Source organism: Protopterus annectens, chromosome 11.part0 (genome assembly GCF_019279795.1).
Source record: "Protopterus annectens isolate FY-2018-M chromosome 11.part0, PAN1.0, whole genome shotgun sequence".
Classification (NCBI taxonomy): domain Eukaryota; kingdom Metazoa; phylum Chordata; order Ceratodontiformes; family Protopteridae; genus Protopterus; species Protopterus annectens.
In genome coordinates, this window is record NC_056745.1 from 984,480,679 (window position 1) to 984,507,169 (window position 26,491).

Sequence of the window (26,491 nt, forward strand, 5' to 3'; positions counted from 1 at the left end):
CAATCCAAAAGTGCAGAATGCCATACCCACTAAATATATTTTAACTCATAGCTGTCTCTAAACTTCTAGTTGTATATTGGAAGCAGATCTTTTCCAAATATAACTGCTATGATGATACAATGAAAAGTCATAAGCTACAGAAATTACTTAGAGACAAGAAGGCTTAAAAAACAGATTCATTATATCACATTAAATCAAAAAAGCCTCAACAGTGGTTGTTCAAGTAAGAGTGTAAACAGTGCAGAATTGGAAAAGGAGCCTTTTCTGCAGAAAGAGACTTCAGTAATGTTTCACCCATCTCCACCGAGTAGGTCACTCTGATTGGCTACAAAGCAACATTACAGTTTTCAAACAGGTCCAAATTTAACACTGGACCAATTGGAGGAAATTACAATACCAACTGACGTCATGTACCAGCAGAGTGCACCTCTATGGGTAGCAGTTTTATGTGGGGGGCTTCACCCCCCACACCCCCCAATGTGGGGGGCTGTGCCCCCTACACCCCTCCCCCTAAATATATATATCAACTCCAGGGTCGCATAACATTGGGGAGGGGGGCAAATCTGCCTGTCGATCAAATGAATTGTCGACCAAATAAAAGTTGATCAAATGAATTGTCGACCATCTCAGGTAGACCCATATATATATATATATATATATATATATATATATATATATATATTATTTTTTGTAATGCACCTGATAAGTTTCACAACTCTTCTGTCTTCATCTATATATGCCTATCAAAGTCACATCAATAACAATGTAATGCTCTTCTACATATTTATTTATATATAATTGTGAACACACCTCTCAGCTGTCCAGATTGTCACAGAATGCCCATATTTTTGCCTCACATTTTTTAAAAAAAAGATGTGATTTTCTAGCAAATCACTGAGGACTGAAGTCACTAAACAGTGACATACATTTGATTTTTTGATTTTCAGACTTCTAATCCTTCAGAAAATGCATGCCAACACATGTTGTGTTATTTTAGCAACTTTCTAAGTTTATAATAGGAGTATTTAAATGCTGTCCCTATCTTGGGGGGGGGGGCTTTGTCCCACCATTATTTTAGTCTTTGTCCAGATTAATTCAGCTAAGAAGTTGAGACCTATGATTGTAAATGATTTGGTTTGCTTTAGCCTAAATAATTATTGTAATGCTCCATTGTTTCCAGTCCATTTCAGCAAGGTATGTTTGTCTAGGATGCTTATCAATAGAAAATAACTGTTTCATTTTAGGATACTATTCTAATTTTGCATTGATCTCATATATATATATATATATATATATATATATATATATATATATATATATATTTTATAGAGCAGTTTAAGTACTTTCTATCCTTTCAGGGTTTTATCATTACATCACAGCTCTAACTCTAAAATGAACTTTAGGGATTTAGACCCTTACCAGTCTTATTATAAGTTATGTATTATCACTCTGTCTATTATGGCTTTTCCCCCATTTTCTTCAAAAAAAGCATGGTGCTTATGTATTAAATTAAGTTTGGCACAGAAATGCAATGATGCACAAAAGTACACACACTATATTTTTGGAAAGCTAATGAGTTTGATAATAGGGAATAGTGCTTTTGAATTGTATATAAAGGAGAAAAGTAGTTCTCATTTCTATTTTTATAGTATACTCTGTAAAGGAATATGTAGGTGCATTCAGGTTTTACTGATAGGGTATCAGAGAAACATTTGAAAATTGGTCAGTAACTTATAAATATATGAGGATTTGAAAAAGGAGGGGAAAATAGTTTGAGGTCATAAGAGGCTGCACAATTATCTTTATTTTTCCACTTATAATGAATGCAAATAAAGTTATGTTAATGAAGGCACAGAAAATGATGTTTGAGAAGCTATTGGGCAGTTCACTGGAGATGTACAAGGTAAAATGGATATAAAGAACTGACAAAACTATACACACAAATTTATGGAGTGCTAAAAACTTACATGAACATTTAATGAAAGTCTTTCAAAAAATGAGACTACTGCAGTTAGTTCTGGTGGCCCATGTATCATATCACCACTGCATAAGCCCTGTCTCTGTATTGGAAAGGACCACTATCAGCATGATATTGGCTTTGTTTGGGTTTACCACTGCTAGTATCCGTTACTGCATCCCAAGGTTAGTCACTTGTATATATTGTGTTAATGTGTTGTTATGCCAGTCATTAGACCTTTTCTGTTTATAAGTATTTAGATGTTGTTTATTCAGTTGCAGTGTACCATAACTCCATCCCTTTCTAGATGGCCACACCCCTTCCCGTTGGCCCCACCCATTCAGCTGCCTCCTGCAGCCCCCCTTTGATTTGAAGTCACCAGCCGCCACTGTGATTGATCTGATATTTTCTTAAATTTGGTTCCAGTACTCTGAGTCTAATTTACTAAAGGCTAGTAGGAAGACAATAATCTGTATTTTTTAATGAGTAGGCATGATACATAAAATGCATATGATAGTTCGTGAGAGACAGACAATAACCATCATTTAGGCATCTATATGTTGGTGTGAAAGAGGGTCTGCTCTCAGCTGAGAGCCAGTTGCATTATTTATAGTAAGTCAGTGGTGTTCATGGGTTGGAGAGAGATATATACATCTGAATATTCTATTTTATGCTCTCTATAAGCACTGCAAATTTTGGTGCAAGTATAGAAGTAGCAGAGGTAGGTAGTATTCTAACCTGAGCACATCAATGGCATTAGTGCTACTAGCTTCTAATATAAGTAGGTAGGACATTTTGTAAGCGACTTGAAGTTGGGTGAGTGCTTTCTGCATCTGAGCTTCAATATAGACCTGAATACTAAGAGTCTGATCAAGCAGCAAGAATAGATATTTCTGTTGTGTGATATATGTTAATTGTTGTGAGCAGGGTCTGAGACTTGCAGTGGCTATATGGAGGATAGTTGTTTAATGTTTTGAATAGCACAGCTACTGATTTTTTGGTAGATAGTATCAGTTTATTTAAGCAGAACCAGTTCCATGGCGGCCTGAAGTCTGTTTTTCAATTAATCTGCAGTCTCTTACTGTACTGCAGATGTTCTCTTAATAACAATGTAATTAGTATACAGTATGATACTTAAATTTTGGTAAATTCCATTGGAGCATATTTATAAATAAGGAGAAAAGCAGTGGTCCTAATATCAACCCCTGTGACACCCCCATAGAGATTGACATAGGTTTTGGGTTGCTGTGGTCCATTGGCAAAGTGAACGTTCTATCTTGTAGGTAGCTCTGACATTTGGCACTTCATCCAAGACAATGTAGTTTTTATTTAGTATTTACCTCTAAAGTTTTTGATCTAGTTGAAGAAGGCTTTGTGGTTGTCCTTAGCAGAAGCTGCAATTTCTCAAGTCATACTTACTGTTGGAGGATCACGTACAAGTTCTTGGCTATGTGATGTGAAAAAATACAATAATGTAACTTTTATTTTCATTATTTTAAACATTGTAGGCTCAAAGCATATTCTCTAGGTAGGCAGTTGGAATGGGGGCAATGCCTATGTGCAAACAGAATGACTGCAGTTCTGTCTTACTTTGCAAGAGTAATGTGCATTTTAGTTAAGTAAGACTGACCACAAGCTCAGAAATCTTTATTGTTTGTGTGAAAAAAAAGTTTACTTAATTAACGACAGTGTTGTCTTTATTGTTGCTGTTTTTGTTTTCGTGTTTAACCTCGCAAGATCAAGTCATATACTGCAGTTGGGGTTGTGAGTGACGATTGAGGCTGTATGAATGGAACAAATGGCCCGGCTGCTTACTGTTACAGTTTTGCAAAGCTAGAATTACAATACTTTTCTGTCTGTACTTTACGATAAGTGTAAAATAATTAGCAAGTTTATGAGTAATTCTTAATGTGTTATTTCATACCTATTCCTGTATATACTGAATGCTTGTTTAAATTTTTTCTATTATGTTGGAACATTTCTTTCCACACATATGTTGAATTGTTTTTTTTTTTTTTAAGTAATACACTGGCATGGTCAACTAGATGCTAGTGGTTTGTGTGTTTTGGGGGTTGATGATAACTTTCATTATTATTATTATTATTATTATTATTATTATTATTATTATTGTATTTTTTTAATTTAATATCCTGGTAGGAGTCAAAGAGATACCAGGGCTGAAGTGTGTTTTAGGGAGCCATTTAAGGATGACATGTTTTTCTAACCTACTATCGTTTTGTAGGGATAGTCAAGATAAATAGAACTGTTTGTCAGTGTACTTGGCTGGCACACACAAGCTATGACTAATGTTTCTGTCAGTAAAATGAAAGCAATGTAAGTATGCAATGCAACTGTTACTATTATTTGTACCTTAATCCTGACAGGTAAAAAACAGCTACTTTACTTAGGTAATGGGGGTGTGTGAATTAAATGAGTTGACTGGCCTTAAAGTTAGTATATATAGTTAGTATATATAATTGGAGTTTACACAGCTTTATAAGTAACATAATAAACTTTAAATTTTGCCACCTTATTTAGAAAATTATTTTTTTCTAGCATAGTTAGCTATAGCCAATACAAAACAACCATCTGGAGCTCAGAACCGAAAAAGAAAAGCAGAGAGAACCAAGGAACTAGTAAAGCAAGAGGGTTCTTTTTTGAAATATATTTGCACACGAAAAATAGCTGAAGAACAAGAATGTGACCACTCTCTCAGTGAAACATTGCATGCTGAATGTTTTACTTCTATTAGGAATGATGTTGATCCAAAAACAGATGTTTCTCATATTAGAGAAAAAGAAAATATCAGAAAAAGTGAAAAAGAAGATGCTACTGTGCCTAATCTGGATTATAGTGACGCAGCAAACCGACCTTCTCATTGCAATGATATTTTCCGACAGATTTTAGTACAAAATGGACCACAGCAGATTATTATGTATGATTTTCCCAAAAACACACAAAGAATAAGATTTTCTCTGACACACTACCAAAGATTACTGCTTAATGGTGAAAAAGTACACCATCAATAGTTAATATATTTGATTTCAAAATGTATTTATTTTATTTATTGTCATTTGTTAACCGGGTTAGTCCAACTGAGCCAGGGGCCCATTTTCAATGGAGACCCGAGGAGAAAAGCTCCAGATACACTTCACAATATCAAAACAGAGATATATTTACAATGGAAAAATATGAAGTTGTTATGCATAGAAAATAAGAATCACAATTTTACAGAGTTGTGTACAAGTTGCATAGTATTAGTATAGAACAGCAGTAAAAATTTACATGCAGCAATATATACAGGTTTCAGCAATAACTCTATGTACAGCAGTATTTACAAGAATCAATGTGTAGGTCTGTAGTAATATTTTTTTAGAGAGATAAATAGAGAATATGATATATGCATATAGTCAGGGGGTAGAATTAAGAGGAGAGCAGTAAGATGCCAGGTAGGAGTTTTTTGTTTTTGCTGCAAGTTATTCAACACAAAAAGTATGTCAGCCTTACAAGAATCTGGTTCAAAATACTGGAAAAACATTGGAGCAATTCTATCTTTACATGGAAGGAATACTTTTCATTTAAATAACTATCACACCTAGAAAGAACTTGATTTGCATTTATCAAAAGAAAAAAACAGTTGATAGTGTTAACCAGCAAAAAAACAATGAAGAACAATATTGGCAAAAAGTATTGGAATGTCTCATTGCTTTGGTCAGAGTATTTGGCACTCATACCTGGCATTTCATGGTACTAATGAAAAGTTGTACAGTGCCAGTAACTGTAATTTTTTAAAGTTTGTTGAATATCTAGCCCTTTTTAACCATGTAATGAATGAACATTTACGCAGAGTCAAAAATCAAGAAATAATGGTCCATTACTTGGGAAAGGATATTCAAAATGTCCTTATAAATATCCTAGCAGGCACTATAAAAAAGAAGATATTGTCATGCATGAAATCGGCAAAATACTACTCAGTTATCTTGGATTGCACACCAGATGTTAGCCATACTGAACAGATGACAATGATTGTACATTTTGTTGGTGTTATCAAACCACCAGATAGTGAGATGTTCGAGCCTGAGGTAATAATAAGGGAACGTTTCTTAGGATTTCTTCCACTAGAGGAAACTACAGGTTCCTTCATTACAGAAACTTTGATTGAACAGCTTGAATAAATGGAATTACCAATTGAGAATCTCTGTGGTCAAGGATATGATAATGGAAGTAATATGAAAGGCAAAGGAAATGGTGTACAAAAGAGAATTCTAGACATAAATCCATGAGCCTTTTTTGTTCCCTATAATGCACACTGTTTAAACTTAGTGGTCAGTGATGCATCGAAGTGTTGCCTAGATGCGTCTAATTTCTTCACTTTAGTCCAACAGATTTATAACTATTTCTCTGCATCAACTCATTATTGGCAAGTTTTATGTAGCCATGTCTTGGACTTATCTGTTAAACCATTAATCGAAACAAGATGGAAGAATCGGATTGACGCTTTGAAGCCACTAAGGTATCATCTTGGTAATGCATTAATGCAAATCTTTGATGACCCAAGACTAAAAGGTTCACTGGCTGGAAATAATTCCCGCATCGAAGCAAAGCCTCTTGCTGATGCAGTTTGCAAGTTCCAGTTCATGGTATCTCTTGTTGCATGGTATATCATTCTTTGTGAAGTAAATATTACTAGCAAAGCATTGCAAAGGGAGGAAGCTGATTTAAATTTAGCAGCAAAACAGCTTCAAATAACCAAGAAGTATCTTTTAGCTTGCAGAAGTGATAAGGGTTTTGAACAGGTTTTTTTGATGCTGCTGAGATTGTCAAGAAACTAGAAACACAACCAAACGTTGATGCAGAACAAGTTAGAAGGAGGAGACAAAAATGGCAATTTGAATCTAAAGCTCAAGACGAGACACCGCAAGATCCTAAGCACAAATTTTAAGTAGGCTTTTACTTTTCTGTCTTAGACAACACTATCCTATCTATTGAAGAGAGGTTCCAACAATTAGAACAGCATAATATTCTATTTGGCTTCCTGTACGATATATACAATATCAACAAAAAGGCACTTGCTGATATACTGACTGCAAAAATTTTGAAAGGTCTTTGATGCATAATTATAACAAAGATACCAATCCTACAGACCTCTTCTGTGAACTTCAAGCAGTAGCTCGAAGACTTCCAAAGCCTTTGCCAACACAAGAAGTATTTCTCTTCATAGTACAACAAAAATTTGTCAACTGTGTACCTAATGTTCTACTGCCCTAAGAATACTGATAACACTTCCAGTTTCAGTGGCAAGTGTAAGAATACTGATAACACTTCCAGTTTCAGTGGCAAGTGTAAGAATACTGATAACACTTCCAGTTTCAGTGGCAAGTGTAAGAATACTGATAACACTTCCAGTTTCAGTGGCAAGTGTAAGAATACTGATAACACTTCCAGTTTCAGTGGCAAGTGTAAGAATACTGATAACACTTTCAGTTTCAGTGGCAAGTGGTGAACATAGTTTCTCAAAGTTGAAACTTATCAAAACTTGCTTGCGCTCAACAATGTTACAAAACAAACTTGTAGACTTGGCAACAATTTCAATGAATATGACATTGCTTCCACACTGGATTTAAACAATTTAGTGTTAAAATTTTAGCAGAAGGCAAGAATAATTAAATGTTAATTGTGTGATCTATGTGTATTTTTTGTGAGATAAATATGTTAATAAATATGTCAATTTAAATCATTGTTTCCTTTTTCTATAATTTCAATTAAAAAAGTAACATGTTTGTAAAACAAGGAGAGCACTAATAAGTTTTGCCTAGGGCATAAAATAACCTAGCACTGGCAATGGGTAAAGAGAGATCCAGAGATTGTGTCTAGATCTATGAATGTCATTGTCCCTCTTTACTCAGCCCTCAGTAGGTCAGTCATTGAATATAATATTCCCTTTGGCATGTGTCTGTACAGACATATGCAACAACTAGAATTCCCACAGAGATAGCTTACTAAAAGGATGCAAGGCCTAAACAACATGTCCTAAATGGACTGACTCAAACCCAAGTCATTATACTCAGTATCCTACAGACTGCTAACAGGTGATCTGTGTCTGGCATGCAAGGCATCATCTGACCCAGTACTGATGGGTTTATTGCATGTCAACAAGTTCAGGTATATCATTAATACTCAGTGTAGAAATGTAAACCTCTTCTGCAGCATCAACAGAATAGTTTGGAGGGACCAAAATATTTGAAGAGAAATACAGGCAAAGGAATCCGAATATGGAAATCTTTGCAATACAAAAAATAAGCAGCAAAGAGGAAATGTAGAAAAGGAGGTTAGTAATGGAGAAATCAAAGAAATAGAAACTGAGGTTATGGAGCACCTGCAAATGGAAGGATTCAGTGTAGAAAATCTAATGCAGAAAGCACCACAACAGGATAGAGCAATGGATATCCAAATTAAGGGGAAACCAGTGGAACAGGAAGCAATTGGTCAGGTGCCATATCAAGATATTTTGGAGCCTTCCATAGGAAACCATTATAAATGTTCACTTGAAGGTAGACAGCAAAAGAAGAACAGGAAACTGTGGAAACTCTGATGCAGTCATTGTTGAGGAGTGATAGGTCAGTGAGTTCCCATATGACAGAGCAATGGATGGCACAGGATGAACTTGAAGAGAAGGTGCAACAAGAAGATGGTATAGAACTTTCTATAGAATGCCTGCAGGAAATGGAAAACGGGCTGTGCCCTCAGTTTGGAAGACAATGAGCTAAGAGAAAAGTTGCTTGATTTAATAGATATAGACAGATATATTAAGATCAACAAAAGAAATAAACTGCAGAAGGTCAATAATACCCCAAAAGTCAGAAGTCTGATAAAACAAATGAACACAGTAATTAGGACTGTTCGTAGAGATCCATGCGATATAACAAAAGTAAACATGATATATTACTGTGCAGCTAAACTAATAACTGATAAAGTTCTGCCACAAGAACACAGGGTAGTGAGAAAAGGGAAGGGGAAAAAAATCGAATACCATTATGGAAGTGGGACTATATCATATGAGCGAATCGCACAAATTCTCATAATATCGAATGTACCGGACCTCAAATTTCCTATTGTGGGGGGCTGCACCCACCATACCCCCTGCTAAATATATATTCCAACTCCGAGATCACACTACAGTGAGGAAAGGGCAAATATCCCATTCTTCACTGTACCGCAATCTCAGAAACAGCACTTTGAGGTCTGGTACATTTGATATTATGAGCGTTCTCAATTTGTGCAATTCGCTCATATGATATGGAAAATATGAAGGTCTCTCCAAACACCATTATATTGGGTGACTTCAACTACCCAAACATACACTGGGAGCATTACTCTAGCTCCAGCACCCTAGCTCAAAGGTTCCTAGAATTTATAAACTCAAATGCTATGGAAAAACTTGTTACCACTCCCACAAGAGGGGAAAACATACTGGACCTGATCATCACCAACATGGGGACTCTATGCTCCAGACCAGAAGTGTATCCCTCACTGGTAAGATCAGACCATAAACTAATCTCACTGGATATTCACATCCCAACCCCACCCCCTGCCCAGAAAACCACAGTGAAAAACTTCTCTAAAGCAGATTTCACACTCCTCAAAACCGAGGTGGAATCCTTCAAAGCCCCCGAGCCTGTGGAAAATACGGCCCAGACCACAGAATCCTTTATAAACGCATTCTATGAACACCTTCAGGAACGCATGGATCATGCAATCCCAAATAAAACCAAGACCCAATCCTCCAAAGGCAGACGTCCTGTCTGGTGGACCCCATCCATAAACAAACTGTACAATAGAAGGAGGAAGCTACTACATGATATAGTACATCGATACATGCAAAATCCCAAAAAGGGAAGGCATCTCTGATCAGTATTAGCAAAAAACTACGGGCACTCATAAAATCGTCTAAGGCCAGCTTCGAGAGAAAAATTGCATAGGACACTAAGGATAATCACAAGGCTTTCTTTAGTTATGTTAGGAACCTGAGTGGGAATTCCCAGATATGCTCAGAATTAGTCCAAAATGACAAAAAATACACCGAACCCACAGACATTGCCAACATCCTAGGTTCAGCGCAAACTTCTACCCTCCCTCCCCACCAAAAGGGCAAATATCTATCCCAGCAGAGTGCTGCCCCCCTGACATCTCAGATGCTCAGGTAAGAGCCACCCTCTCCAAAGCAAAAAACACAGCATCAATGGGACCAGACGGTGTCCTGGGCTGCGTCCTACATGAACTCCAAGAAGAGCTAAACCCAAACATAAAACTACTGTTCAATCTCAGCCTTACTACTGAATATGTACCCAAAGAGTGGCGTACAGCAACAGTGGTCCCTCTCCACAAAGGTGGTGCCTCAACGGATCCTGGAAACTATCACCCCATAAGCCTGACTAGCTTGGTCTGCAAAGCTATGGAAAGGATCATCATGGACCTCATAAATAAAGATATTGGGGACCTACAGACACTGGATCCTACTCAGTTCAGCTTTGTTAAGGGCAGATCCTGCCTCTTAAACCTGGTTGATTTCTTTGAAACAGTCACCAAGGCCATTGACGAGGGGAAGATGGTCCACACAGCATACCTGGACCTCGCAAAAGCCTTTGATACAATACCCCACTCGGGCATTATAGATAAGCTCACCAGCTTAAATATAAACCCCTATGTCACTAGATGGGTTGCAAACTGGCTCAAGGACAGAACCCACATGGTTAGAATTGCTGGAGCCATGTCAGACTCCAAACCGGTTACAAGTGGCGTCCCACAAGGCTCAGTCCTGGGACCTCTCTTGTTCGGTATATATTTCTCAGAGGTACAGGCCAACACGGAAGGACTGTGGCTGACCAAGTTCGCAGATGACTGCAAACTGGCCATAATCGACTCTCCAGCCGACACAAGCATCCTCCAAAAGAGCCTCATAGAAACAGACAACTGGTGCCAGAGCCATGGCCTCAAGCTAAATGCCAAAAAGTGTATAGTCATCCCCTTTGGCAAAAACAAAGTGCCCACAAATTACCACATAGGTGGTAATCCATTAAGTACAGAAGAAGTAATTAGGGACCTGGGGACCCAAGTTGATAACAATCTCTCATTTGACAACCACGTGGCCAAAGTGGTTAGAAAAACATTTTATATAGCCCACCTAATCATGAAGGGATTCACATCTAGATCAGGGGAGGTCATCGTGCCTCTTTACTCATCCCTCATCAGACCCATAATTGAGTACAATACCCCTTTTGGGATGTACCTTACCAAACAACTGCAGCAACTGGAAAGACCCCAAACGTACCTCACCGAGAGGATCAAAGGGCTCAAACAGATGCCATATGCTGCCTGGTTAAAGAAACTCCAGCTCTACTCAGTGGCATACCACCTGCTCAGAGGTGATCTGTGCCTGATGTATAAAGGCATGTCCAACCCAGAATTAATGGACATGCTGCACCTCAGAAAATCCAAATCCCATCGAGCTACACACTCAAGAGACTTGAGCCTCAGCACTGAAATAAATAGGACATGCTGGAGGGACAGATTCATAACCCAGAGGCTCCCTTCACTCTGGAATAAAATCCCATTCCAGGTTAGGCTGAGTCCCTCATTGAAGAAGAATCTTGATGAGTGGATGGGAGATTGTAGGTTTACCCCAGGTATCACTTCTGTGTCACTGTTAGACAGAGGCACAGTATACTAACCTCGAAAAAGGGCATAGCAAAATTAATTTAAAATGGGTGGCAAAAGCCAAACACACTCTGGTTAGGCTTATAAATGCCCTAGGACAGATAGCCTAGTATGAACCTATGAACCTATAGATCCCATGGAAGTATAGGATGGAGAAAAATATAACGCAATTAAGACAGGTATTGTCACTGTTAGAAGACTATAGAAGAGGGAATGGATCAACAAAAATACTAAGAAAGATAGATGTGATAAAAGCATTGCACCGTATTAGAACAGACCAGGATCTATCCTGCACTATTGCAAATAAACTAAAAACTTCAGCACAGGTGGAAAAACGTAGAAAATATTCAGATAAATATAAAGGAAAAGTACAAAATAAGCAATTTATTGATGACCCAAGAAAGGTTTATAGAAAATTGGAAAACAAGGTAAAAGGAATTGAAAGACCGCCAAAAAAGGAAGAAATAGATGCATTTTGGAGAAGTATATATGAAGATCCTGTGGAACACAACAAAGATGCTAATTGGATAAAATAAGTAAAAGAAAGAATAAGAAGTTTAAAGGTACAGGATATGAAAGGGGATGAAGTAACTGCCAGAGAGATTGAAACAAAGTTAAGAAAAGCCTCTGAATGGAAAACCTCTGGCCCAGATGCAGTATCTAACTTTTGGTTAAAAGTATTAACATCTTTGCACGAAGATATAGCCATGAGTAAAAACTATTTATATGCGCACCGTGAACAGACACCAACCTGGCTAATAACAGATAAAACAATGCTCTTACTTCAGAGTGTACCTTCAAGCTACCCCAAAAAATATAGACCAATAACTTGCCTTCCAATGACAGAGTTTATAGTCATTTAGAAGAAAACTCAGTTATAGCAGTAGAAAGTCGCATAGAACAAAGGATCATTTGTTGCTAAATGAAGTCATAGTGGAGAACTGTAAAAATGGGAAGAATCTAAGTATGGAATGGATTCACTACAAAAAAGCATTAATGGATAAAAGAGTGCTTAAAAATGTATAAGATACACCCTACACTGATCGACTATATTACAGTGACCATGAAACAGTGGCACACCACTTTGCAATTAAGCCACAATAAAGGACAAATTATTATCCCGGGGATAAAAATTCAAAGGGGGATATTCCAGGGTGACTCTCTGTCACTGTTGCTATTCTGCCTTGCCCTTGACACATTAAGATGTCTACTTAACAGCTTAGGGCATGACTATAATTTGGCTCCTAGAAAACAACAGAGTCTAAAGACTTCTCATCTTCTCTTTGTTGATGATTTAAAACTATATAGCTCATCAGATGAGGAACTGAAAGCACAGCTGCAGATTGTCAAAAGTTTTTCAGATGATATTAGAATGTCATTTGATCTTGATAAATGTGCAAAAGCAACCATTAAAGCAGGAAAATTTATCACCAGGAAAACATCAGTTTGGGACAAGAATGTGATATAAAAAAACTTGAGCAAGAGGGAGTGTATAAATACTTGGGAACTGATGAAGGGTCAGCAGTAAAACATGAACAAATGGGAATAAAACTTAGTAAAGAATACTTTTCAAGACTTAAATTAATCCTGAAAACAGAGTTGACATCTAGGAACAAAATTCAAGCTATAAACCAATTTGCTCTTCCTGTCCTAACTTACAGTTTTGGAATGATTGATTTGCCCCAACACATGTTGGATGGATTAGATATTAAAACAAGAAGGATGCTTCATGCTCACCAAATGATCTATAAAAATCAGTGCATACCAAGATTATATATTCCACATTTAGGAGGGATGAGCCTCCTTGAAACTGATTACATGTATAGATCTGCAATCGTGGGATTCCACACACATCTGCTGACCTCACAAGATCCAAATGTAGTGAAAATTTTAAAACATGGGGAGAATAAATCTAAGATGACTTCTCTGCTTAACTTAGCAGAAGCATATCGGTGTCAAGCAGGAATGGAAATCAAACCAAAAGTAGATAAAAATCAGGCAACAACTGAATCTGCCCAAAAAACAAAAAAAAATAATATAAGGTGAACGACCAGATGAAAAGGCTAGAAATGTTGAAAATGCATAAATATAGTTGCAAGCATAGAAAACTTCTGGAAGAACCTCATGTTGATCAGGAACGAATGGAGGAATGCTTAAGGAGAGGTGAATTTAAACCAAGAGATGAAAGGTTAATATTGGTGGCCCAAGATAATGGGCTATGTACACGCTGGTTTACAAAGTCCATTGAACATGTTGGAGAAACAGACAAATGTAGGTTTGTAAAACCGAATTGGAAACTGTCGCACACCTTGTTGCGGGTTGTGATATGCTAATTGCAGAAGAACTGTATACTGAAAGGCATAATAATGTGGCAAGACTGTTTCACTGGAGATTGTACAAACATTATGGTACTGAAGTGGCTGAAAAACACTGGAAACCTGAGTCACAAAGCATCACAGAAAATGATGAAGTCTACATCACATGGGATCATCCATTACCAACAGTTCAAAAGATTGATGCTAGAAAACCGGATACAGTGGTCTAAGAAAAGAAGACAAAAATAACATTGATCATTGAAATCACCACACCCAGTGACTACAGTGCCCTGCTAACAGAGACACACAAAGTTATAAAATATCAGGATTTGCAAGCAGAAATGAGAACAATGTGGAAGAAAGATGCCCAGATAGCTACAATAGTAATAGATGCAATGGGTCTTATAAAAATAAGAGTCTACAATCATATTTAAACATGCTACTAATACATGTAAATTTGTACAAATTGCAGAAGGAGTCATTACTGGGCATGTTGCGGGTGCTGCGAAGAGCACTTTTGGCTGACATCAAAGAGTGAAACAATAGTAATTTCATGAACTTTAATCATACTTTTACTTAAGAATGGGGTCCATTCCTGTCATGGTATTAAAAACCAAAAGATTTAGAGAAGTTAAAAAAGGGACACTTACATCTCACAGATAATACCGCTTTTCTGGAATAGACTCCCTGTCTGCAAGCAAAGATTATCTCTGCCCATCATCTTGAGGACAGACGGAAGGAAGAAAGGGGTAAAATTACAGCCAAGGTTAGCCTCAGTTCACCACTCACTGTCAGCTCAGCACATTGCAGCATTGTGCTTTTGAGATTATGAACAAAACTAAAAAATGCCTTGTGATTATCTTTGGCTTGGGTATCCATTTTAGCCTCAAACTTGGCTTTGGTGGATTATATTCAGCTCCTGAGTTATTTGTTTATTTCAGTGACAAGGGATCTAACATTCTGGAATGTACTGTTCTTACTTTTAGTCAAAATTATTTTCCTTTTATTATAAAGTTTGTTGATATCATGGTTCCACCATGTGGGTTTGTTTCTGGGGTTTGTCCTACACTTGTTGCTATGGGGTACAGCTACAGCTGTTTACATGCTGGCAGGGTGTGGTGCTATACATTTCTGTGTATTCAATGGAATTATCTGGGTTTGCTGGAGATTTGAAGCTTGCTGATGTATTACTTAGGAGTAGGTAGTTTGTCTTACAGAAATTTCTAAAGGTACCTCAGGTGGAAGGGATCTTTGGTTTCAGTTTTAGTTCAAAGGAGACTGCTTTATGGTCAGACATAACACGTGATGAAGATATATGAGGGATGGTGCAAGATGCCTATATATAAGTAAGGACAAGATCCAAGATGTTATTCCCCTTGGTAGGTTCTCTGACAAATTTTTCCAGGGCATTTGTATCGATAAAGTCTAGGACTCTCTAAGCTTGTGCACTAGTGGTGGGGTAGGTTTCCCAGTTTGAAGCTGAACAGTTTAGCTCACTTAGGAAAATGGTATTGGGTTTAATACTGAGTGATTCTATTCCTGTAGACAGACATTGTGGTTTTCTCTTGCCAAAGAGGGAGTTCTGTCTTTTGCTAATATATGGTACGAGACCTTTCTGATGGTTATTTGGACATGAAGACGCTCTAGTGCATCATACTGCTTTACCAGCTTTGATGTGAATCTCTTCTGAATATAGACTGATACACCGCTACCTTTTTCTACTCCTGTACAGTAACTCTTCTAAATGTGTGGACGGCATTATAGCCCAGCAGAGTCAGAGTGCTCTACGCTATTTTAAAACATGTCTTCCAGGTGAGAAGGGATTGTAGGGCATGGAATTTCTTGTTCAGGCTGCTAGCAGTGATCAGTAACCCCTTCATATTTCCCTTTCTTGTGTTGTTATGTTGGTAAGTTTATCAGGTTGGCATTGCCTAAAAAAAGGCACTATGGTGGTGGACAACTAAACCATTCCATTACAAGTCATTTTACATATTCTAGTTGTGTTTGTTTGTAGAGTATTTGTTTAGCCACACTTTCTGTCATTGTTTTTATGTGGATAAGACCACAAGAATGTTAAGTAAGGTAAATTGTGAGCATTATTATACATTCTAATAGAAGGACACTACAATGCTTTATGTAGGCATGTGGCTTCTTGTACATCATTTTCAGTAGTAGGCATGATGACTATTAATTTTATTAGAAGAAAACAAATTGTTGTGGCATCTTAAATTGGTTGCATGATCTTTTCTCATTGAACAGAATACTCTTCTTAAAATACTCTCAACCTCTCAGTGAAATGACAAAACAATTTTTATACATAACTGCTGTCTGTACAATCAACCAAGTTGCATGTGGGCTTTCTCTTTAGTAACGTCTACGTCTGTAAAATCGTATAAATGTAACTACTTTTGTATATAAATGTAAATAGAAATGTAACTACTCTGTGTTTAACTGGAACTAAGTATAATGCAATGTAAACAAATGAGCTTTTCCCCAGGCCTCTGCTGAAAATGGGCATTATCCAGTCAGACTTTTGAGGTAAACAAAGACAAATAAATAAATTAAATTTCTAGGACTGTTCTACATTGAATCACCAACTCCCTGAAAGTCGACATGCTGTAAAAAAAAATAACAAATTGCACAAAATTCAAAAGGGCGAGAAAAAAACATTTTACTTGTTTTTAGCAGTGGGGCATGTACCCTCTGCAGCCCCCCCCCCCCCCCCTCACACCAGCACAACTTATATATACCAGCTCCACAGTTGTACCAAATCAAAGAAGGGAAGAATCTCCCAAAACAAGTGAATCATTGCTGGGGCTCAATCAGAAACTGCACCAGCAATGATTTCCTATGGGAAACAGCATTCTGTGTTATGCTGTTAATATTTTTTTTCTGAGTACTACAGATGATTGAACAGTTTCACATCAAGCATGCATAGGGGAGCCTTCCTTAATTATCATGTTAGTATCCGTAGTATGTTAAGTTTGCATTCTCTGAAATGAAGCATGTCACATGATCAACATAACATGATTTTAGAAAGGTTTAAATAACGATAGGGTTTTAACAGTTATTTGTTACTTTGAAAAAGTCTTAAGATTGTGAAATTAAACCAGATTAACAATAATTTCTTAAACTAGTATGCGTGATTTCCATGTGAGTTTTCATTACTCCTGCGCACAAGTAGAACTGTTAAGCATTTAGTCCCAGTATTACATTGTAAATGTATTTAATACAGACAATGTTTTCTTTGTAAATTCTTTGTAGGTAATTATTTTCTGTCACCTGACTCTGAGGAACTTACATGGAAATATATTGCTTAGGTTATATGATATAAAGCAATATATGTGAAGTATAATCTTTGTTATGTTAAGATAGTTAGATTACTTTTATATGAATGTAAACTTGCCTATGTCGCAAGTGATAATTCAATAAAGGTGTTTGAAAAAAAAAAGAAATATCTCCTGTAGATTTCATGGTTTGTGTCTCAAAAGGTAGAATTATCATTTGGCAGAAAAGTTTTTGTGGATATAAAGAGAGAATGAACAAATGAGTGAATGCTTATTTGTGTGAATCACTTATGGTAGGATAAGGTTTTATACAGTATAGTTAAGTAGAAGTGGTCAGGAAGATAAATGCTTTCTGGTGGTTAATGTGTCTGTGCGAGTGTTTGTGGGTTAGGTTAGAATTATGGTTAGGTAAGGGAAGAGATTCAGTGTTGTCCCTATTTGTTGTGCGTCGTCTGTGACCGTTTGTGTTATGTAATGGTACCATTTTGGAAAGGGTTTTAGTAATATAAAGTGTAGGGTTGGGGTTAGGGGCAGGGGTAGGTTTAGCATACATGAGTAGGTTGGTACAGGGGTGTCCCCCTACCTACCCTTGCTCATATGTGCTAAACCTAACCCAGCCCTAGCTCCATCCACATGACTGACTAAACAATTTGGGTCAAACAAAGTTGATTAAATATGTTTCACTAAGTCAATTCAATATGTAAAATTACACACAGACATATAACCTGAGGTGTTCAGGAGATACAATCTCATAGTAGGTTGTATTTTGTGCTTGTTACTGTGTGTGTGTGTGTGTGTGTGTGTGTGTGTGTGTGTGTGTGTGTGTGTGTGTGTGTGTGTGTGTGTGTGTGTGTGTGTAGAATACAGTAAAACACACTTCAGGGAAATTAATTTTGAAATAGTTTTGTTTTTCTGTAGTGGACACATTGACACAATGAATTTGCTGTTTATCAAAATTTCTTATTTGAAATTCAGTGCAATCAAGTACTCTCCAGAAGTATGCATACATTTTCTTATAATTATTGCCTTGTGCGCATTTTGATGGAGATATAATTGCTGTTAAAAATGTGCATATATTTTATCCAGTCAGTTTTAGAAAACAATAGAAAATTGATAAGGAGAATGCATTCTTAATAAAAGTCAACCTGTGCCTTGCTGACAATGAAAGGTTCTCAGTACATAAGGCCACATTAAACCTGGAAACCATAACAGTTTCTTGGAAACATATGTAGATGATGATGAGAAGAATGGCAGGCCAGGATAATGGGCTTATGTATACACTGATTTACAAAGTCCGTTGGACATGAGGAAGAAATAGACAAATGTAGGTACTGTAAAAAAGAAATAGAAACAGTCACACATCTTGTTGCTGAGTGTGGTACACTCATGGCGGAGGGATTATACACTGAAATAATCTGGCAAGACTGTTGAATTGGGGATTGTGCAAACAATATAAAAGCATTGAAAACATTAACCACGAAGCATTATAGAGAATGATGAAGTGTACACCACATGGGATCACCCATTACCAACAGCTAAAAAATAGATGAGAGATAACCAGATATAGTAGTTCATTCAAAAAGACAAAAGGAGCATTGATCAGTGAAACTGTTACACTTAGTGATTTCACTGTTTTATATACAGAGATAGACAAAGTCATAAAACATCAGGATTTGCAGGCATGAATGAGAGAAACATGGAAGAAAGATTCCCAGAGAGTCCCAATAGCAGTAGTAACAATGAATCTAGTAAAAAAAGAATTTACAGTCATACTTAAGATATGCTACCAATACATGTAACTCAATATGAATTACAGAAAGTAGCAATTCTTAGCTCATTGCAGGTGCTGAGAAGAGCACTCTTGCCTAACATCAAAGACTGAAACAATACTAATTTCATGAGGATGACACAGAGGTGCAGCGGTTAGCATTGTTGCCTCACAACAAGAGGTTCTCCTGTTCGATTCTCAGCTAGGGTGCGTTCTGTATGGAGTTTGCATGTCCTTCCTGCAATCGTATGGGTTTCCTCCAGGCACTCCAGTTTCCTCCCACATTCCAGAGACATGTGTCTGGAGCATTTCTCCTCAGGCCTCCACTGAAAATGGGCTTTGTCCCAGTAGATCTTTCCCAGTAAACAAATGTTAAATAAATAAATAAAATGAACTCTATTCATACATTGACTTAGGGATGGGGTTCATTCCCATCATGGTATTAGAAACCCAAAAGACTTATGGAAAAGAAACTTAGTCCAGTAAGCATCTCTGCACTGTAGCTAACCTTATCCAGGTGTCTCTCCCAGTTCCTCATGTTTTCATCAAGTCCAGGCATTGGTAAATTGTACCATAAATCTGTACATGACTTTTTGACAGCATAACCAGGGCTCTGCCATGTTTACATTAAAACGATACTCCCCAGTATCAGATATCAGTGAACTCCACCTTGATCTACTACCAGTTCCCCTATTCCTATCGTCATTTCATATGAAGGTGCAATACATATGGAAGTAATTTAATGGAGTTTCCCAGAGTTAGGATGTTCCTGATGGTGGACAATCTCGCTGCCTGTGGGTCCAGGGCTGAACCAAACTAATATAAAAATATAGTAACTACCCAGTCCATAAGGTAAATAGTAGGTAATGTCTGTCCATCTGTGGTCTAAACCATAGAGGTGGGATGGACATTGGCATATTAGCATGAGTCTTCGGGTCTTGGTTGCTGTTGCGAAGGAATTCTTGATGTTAGCAGAAAAAAATCTCAAGAAACCGTTAATCTCTTTAGAAGATCTTCATTTGTGTAGAGGCAGATAAGTGCTGCGTTGATCTGTGTTGATACAATACATTCATGTAGTATTGTTCTTCTCCATCTCTTTTGTATTGCATATTTCAAGGGCTTTGTGCTTTTTTGTAATACTGCATGTCTTCCATTCTCCTAATTACCTCAGGAATGCTCTGTTTCCCATTCTTAAAACCTCTGATACAGTCTCCACAATATTCCAGGTGACATCTCTCCAAGTATCGTGTCTATTGATCTGGTTAATAGATTTTTTTGGGTTCATAGTTTATGTACTACTCAGTCAGTCTACAGACTATATTCAAAGGTTCACTCTAGCCTCATTTTTCATACATTTGTTCATAGGTTAGTACTAGGCTATCGGGCCTAGGGCTTACACAAGCTTAGCCATGACAATTCCCTGGCTATTTCTTGATCTCATGGCTGCTATATAATTAACAGAAGATGTGGGAGCACATAGGAGCACATGGGGAACCCCCCCCCTGCAAAAATCACAGTTTAAGTGTTTTTTATAGGCTAGGTTTTGAGCATTTCTGCTCAATGACTTGTGGTTCAATGTTTTGCTTGGTCGACCAAGCATTATATACATGCATATGTATATGAAAGAGCAAGAGAGTGACCATCACACACACACACACACACACACACACACACACACACACACACACACACACACACACACACACACACACACACATATATGTACCCTTTTATAAGCATGCATGTTTCAACTTTGTGTCACTACATATAGTTTTACACCTGGGACTGTGTGTGTTCATTGGATGGATTCTTGCAAGTGTGGTACGCACAGTATTACACTAGGAGCATTGCTATGTACTTATCTTTGTAACTCTGTATCTCCTCTCCTGGGCTCAATCTGAAATTGGTCAAAAATTGATCTGAAATTACCTTAATAAATAAATTAAATCAAAAGTCCCTTCTTTATGGATGCTTACCCACTGTATCTTCACTGTAACAATGTGTCAGACATGGTGTGTGATACACAGCATTCACGTCTGTGCACTGTACTTCCAGGATTCTTCACACAGGGTTGCACAATTATATATATTCCAAACACACCTGATGAGCAGCAGCATATCAAACATATATGGCTGCCTGTTGTTTCTAAATCACATCAGACCTTACCCACCAACTTTTTCTAGTGTAGCAGCACAACAGACAACAGGATCATGTGTTTGAGCCCTCCAACCCACTCTGTTACTAAATCAAGTCAGAAAGTCAGCAGAAAACTTAATAAGAAAAGGTACCAAGTCATCACCAAGAAACTTTCCCTTAATATTATAGGTTCATAGGTAGGTACTAGGCTATCGGCCCAAGGGCCCACGTAAGCCTAGCCAGCAAGGTTCCATAGCTTACACCACCCAAGAAAGTTATTTTCCTTTACCACTGTCCAGCAGAGACACAGAAGTGATCCCCAGGGTGCATTTCCTATTTCCCATCCACTCATCAAGATTTTTCTTGAAGAGTGCTAATGAAGAACTTTGCTTGACATAATGGGTAGCTTGTTCCAGAGTATAGGAAGTCTCTGGGACAGGAATCTATCCCACCAGCGTATCCTGTTTATTGTGGTGACAAGGTTTAGGTCCCTAGAGCGTGTAGCTCAGAGGGATTGGGATTTCTTTAGGTGTAGCATGTCCAACAGCTCTGGGTTTGACATAGCTTCATATGTTAGGCAGAGATCACCTCGGAGTAGGTGATATGCTACGGAGTAAAGCTGGAGTTTTTTGAGGCAGTCAGTGTAGGGCATTTGTTTGAGGCCAGTAATCCTCTTTGTGAGGTACTTCTGTGGCCTCTCCAGCTGCTGCAAATGTCTTGTGAGGTACATTCCAAAAGGGGCGTTGTACTCTATAATGGGTCTAATGAGTGACGAGTAGAGGGGAACAATGACCTCTTTTTTTCCTGGATAAGAACCCTTTTATAATGAGGTGTGCCATGTAGAAGGACTTCCTGACTACTGTGGTGATGTGACTATCAAAGGAGAGACTACTGTCCACCTGGGTCCCAAGGTCTCTTATCATGCATTTGGTGTTAAGTAGATTGCTGCCTATGTGGTAGTTCATGGGTACAGAGTCTTTACCAAAGGGGATGACACTGCACTTTTTGGCATTGAGCTTGAGGCCATGGCTCTGACACCAGGCATCTGTCTCAGTGAGGGCCTTCTGTAGTATGTCCACATAATTTGGGGACTTGACTATGGCTCCTAGTTTGCAGTCATCTGCAAACTTCATTATCCAGAGGCCTTCTGTGTTAGCCTGTACTTCAGAGAAGTAGATACCAAACAGGAGAGGTCCCAGGATGGAACCCTGTGGTACTCCACTTGTCACTGCTTTGAGGTCAGATTTGGAGTCTGCAACTTTTACAGTGTGGGTTCTGTCAGTGAGCCAGTTGGCAACCCATCTTGTGACGTACGGATTTATGCCTAGTTTAGTGAGTTTAGCTATAATTCCAGAATGGGGGGTGGAGTCGAAAGCCTTGGCGAGGTCAAGATAGGCTGTGTGAACCACCTTACCCTCATCCACAGCTTTGGTGACTGCCTCAAAGAAGTCGATCACATTCAGGAGACATGATCTGCCTTTCACAAACCCGAACTGGGTGGGATCCAGAGTTTGGAGGTTACAAATGTCTTTGTTTATGAGTTCCATGATGATACATTCCATGGCCTTGCAGACCAGGCTCATCAGGCTAAGAGGTCGATAGTTCCAGAGATCAGTGGTGGCTCCCCCTTTGTGGAGTGGGATAACTGTTTCTGTGCGCCATTCAGTGGGGACAAAGCCTGATGCGAGGCTATTAATAAACATGGTGCTTAAGTGGGGAGCCAGTTCATTCTGAAGTTTGTGTAAAACGCAGCCTGGGATGTTGTCCGGTCCCATGGATGCTGTGTTTTTGGCTTTAGAGAGTGCAGCTTTTACCTGTGTAGTTGTGATTATGGAGACTCTGCATTCTTCCTGTATAGATATGGGCCCTTTAGGGGGTGAGAAGGGGGTAAAGTTAGCACTGAGCCTATCTGCCAGGATGTTGGCAATATCAGTTGGTTCTGTAATTTTCATGCCTTTGTGCTGTAACTCAGAGCAGATCTGGGTGTTGCCATCTAGATTCTTGACATAGCTATAGAATGCTTTGTGGTTGTCCTTGGATTTAGTGGCGATTTTGTTTTCGTAGCTAGCTTTGGAGGATCTTATAAGGGATCTCAGCGTCTTACTGAGGCTGACCAGGGAGCTCCTCCACTCATGGGATTTTACTCTCTTTTGTAACAGTTTCTTCCTTCTGTTGTACAGTTTGTTTATGGCAGGGGACCACCAGATTGGCTTCCTTTTTTTGGAGGATAGCGTCTTGGTTCTGTTTGGGATAGCACGATCCATGCACTCGTGTAACTGCTTATAGAGTGCATTTGTGTAGGATTCAGCAGTTGTAACTGTATTGTCCATCTGCATGGGTGTCATGAAGTTCACCACTTCTGTCTTAAGAAGCATGAAGTTGGCTTTGGAGAATTTTTTACTGTGGTTTCCTTAATGGGGGGTGGGGGCGTGATGTGGATATCAAGGGTGATAAGCTTATGGTCGGATCGGACCAACGAAGAGTTGACTTCAGGTGTGGAGCACCGGTCACTCATGTTGGTAATGACTAGGTCTAGGATATTGTTGCCCCTGGTGGGGGTGTGGATAAGTTGATCTAGGGCATTGGAGTTTATGAATTCCAGAAAGCATTGAGCTAAGGAGTTGGTACAAGAGTAGTTTTCCCAGTTAATGGTGGGGTAGTTGAAGTCACCCATTATTAGGGTGTTTGGTTGAACCCTAATATTTTCCAGTACATCAAGAAAAGGAGTGGGAATCCTGGGGCATGGTGAGGGATCTGTAGCAAGCTACAATTTGGATTGCAGTTTTGGCCAGAGTTTGTTGCACTTGGATAACCTCAAATGCATTATGCTGAGCAACTAGCCTGGAGGTGTGGATACCCTTAATTAATATGGACACACCTCCGCCTTTGGTGTTTCGGTCCAGGTTACATGACCGAAAAGTGTGTTATAAGTTATAGCCTGGTAGTGCAGGGGTGCTCTCTGGAGCCTTGAACCAGGTCTCAGTCACTGCACAGATATTGATGTTCTCCATTTTAAAGAGTGCCTCGAGTGAGTGCATTTTGAGATTTAGACTTCTAGCATCGAGTAGCATTAACCTCAGTTTTGCTTGCCTGTTCCTGTTATGGTGGTGAATTTGTTATTTGAACCCTGCCTAAAAAGGGCACTATAGGGGCAGAAGGAGCCTTAGCCAGTATCCGGAATCCCAGGGGTGACAGGGGCAGGCCATCTGTGGCAAAGCATCGTGGTCTGTCAGCCATATCATCCCAAGCAGACAGATACTGGATCCCCTTAGAATGACACCAGAAGCTTGGCCAATTGTTAAAGTCAGTCATTTTGTCCTTGTACTGTGGTATCATTCTGGGCGATGGCAGAATGCTACTCAGGGCTAGGGTCATACCTGCCTGGGCTACAAGATCAGAGAGCTCTTCCATGTCTCTTTTCATGTAGTCCAGGGAGGTACATCTCAGGTCATTCACACCAACATGGGCAATGACAGAGTCATATTTGTACTTGTTATGGAGTGACCTGAGTGCATGGCTTATGTGGCAGATCCTGGCACCCGACAGGCAGCTGACAGTAACCTTCTCCTTGTTTAGCCTGGTGAGTGGGACATCAGTGTGCCAGTTTTATATTCTTTATTCCTTATCTGAAGTAACTGTTCTACATGAATCTGTTCTTGCTTCTCTACTTTTATCAACGGACTTCCATGTGACATCCTCCTTTATTCTTTGAATCCTATATATTGACAATATAGTCACTTTTAGCTCCCCTCTCACTCACTTATCCAAACTTAATTTGAAAAATGACCTCATTCACATAACAACTGGTTATTACAACAAACTTCTACTCAGTCTCAATAAAAGTCTGCTTTTTGATACCCAATACACACTTAAATGGCCATCAACCCTTCATATTAAAGATACCAACATATAAACACCCTGATCTAAAATAAACAGCAGCAATACAGCCTCAACAGACCCTGTTCCGTCAGACCTAGTTTACATTTGAAACTCTAATAGTATCAGAAACACATACTCAAAAAAGATTAACAGAACATGGTGGAGATATAGGTACGTATTACAAAAAATACCATTTCTGTGGAACCAGATTCCCCTCCACATGAAAAGAGTAAGAGAAGTACTCTGCTTTAAGCACAACTTGGGACAAATGGACAGATAACCATAAATTCACCCCTGGCTGAGCACCAATGAAGTGAAATAAAACTCTTTACTATCTTGGCCAAGAAATTTTTCCCTTTCCCTCAAAACCAGTTAGAACAGCTATTGGCAAGATTTCTTTTAGCCCAAGTTCAATATGCCCTCCTCGTTTTAGCTGCTGCCATCTGCAAAATCAGAGTTACACTACAACTAACCATCACAACTCTTCACACATCCTCCCCCCTCAGCAAATATCTCAGACTCAGTAAAGCCAACTGGTTACCAGTAACGTAAATAAAAAAACAAACTTACATGGTTCACTTTTCTTGAAACTCTTCCATCTAGAGACATACTCTCTCCTTGCAACAAAGGTCACCACAAAACTTCCTCTTATAAACCTAACAACTCATTGCTACAATGGTTCTGCTCTGCAACCATACATTTTCAGTTCTAGCACCTAAACTAATAAGACATTTTTCCTCTCTAAAATACTTCTGATCTAACTCCTAATTTAGACCACAATTCAAAGCTCATTTCCATAAGTAAGTCCAATGCAAATGCATTCAGACCAGCACTATAACCTAAGCATCTTTACCCATCCCATGCTTTCCTTTAACAACACTATCCCAATCTTCTTCTGCTCAGGATTGTCAAATCTATTGGCTTTTATTGTTGCTTATACACACACACACACACACACACACACACACACACACACACACACACACACACACACACACACACACAAATATATATAATCAAGTAGAGCCATTGGACACATGTTCCTTTCCAAGGGAGACCTAGAAGCACTCTCTGGTTAGGTTATATGGCAACAGATACATAGTAAGCAAATTGACATGGAAATTATCAAACCCTGTGTTTACAGGAAATTGATCTTTAACAGCTCAGAGCCTTGATCCTCTGTACGAACTTCCAGACATTTGCATCTCATTATACAATAATTTGCATATCCCTATTCCTACCCCTTTTTATTCATTGCATTTTAGCACTATTTTTATGACTGTCTAATTAGCTGCTAATTTTTATTTTTAGTGCAGTCCTACTCTGTATTCCACTCAGTTTGTCTGTGAATCCTGGCCACTATTTTAATCATATAGACATCACGTGTAGAGAATGCTTATTTGTTTTTTTTCCGTTTGTTTAATGCAATATGCCT

At 38.5% G+C, this 26,491-nt stretch overlaps 1 protein-coding gene across 2 annotated transcripts in view; it reads left to right on the top strand.

The window, feature by feature from the left end:
- PCLO (piccolo presynaptic cytomatrix protein) overlaps positions 1-26,491 on the top strand; it is a 2,606,742-nt gene that overhangs the window by 2,209,645 nt on the left and 370,606 nt on the right. The window lies entirely within an intron of this gene.